This window comes from Bison bison, unplaced genomic scaffold, assembly GCF_000754665.1.
Source record: "Bison bison bison isolate TAMUID 2011002044 unplaced genomic scaffold, Bison_UMD1.0 scf7180017864149, whole genome shotgun sequence".
Taxonomy (NCBI): domain Eukaryota; kingdom Metazoa; phylum Chordata; class Mammalia; order Artiodactyla; family Bovidae; genus Bison; species Bison bison.
In genome coordinates, this window is record NW_011494721.1 from 1,389,352 (window position 1) to 1,389,674 (window position 323).

Sequence of the window (323 nt, forward strand, 5' to 3'; positions counted from 1 at the left end):
AGCTATTTCACCTACATTTTTTCCTTATGAAAATCTAAATTGTGTTCTCCACTGTTTTGCCTTGTTCTAGCAGTCCAAAGTGCCCAACATTTAATAAAACATTTTTTGTTTATTTCTGTTTCTCTACAATCTCAATTCCCCAATCCACTACTAGTTCTTCGTGGAATTATCTTATGTAGTACTAATTCACAAGGACTCATTTTGCTACTGCTAAGTCGCTTCAGTCCTGTCTGATTCTGTGTGACCCCATAGACGGCAGCCCACCAGGCTCCCCCGTCCCTGGGATTCTCCAGGCAAGAATACTGGAGTAGGTTGCCATTTCC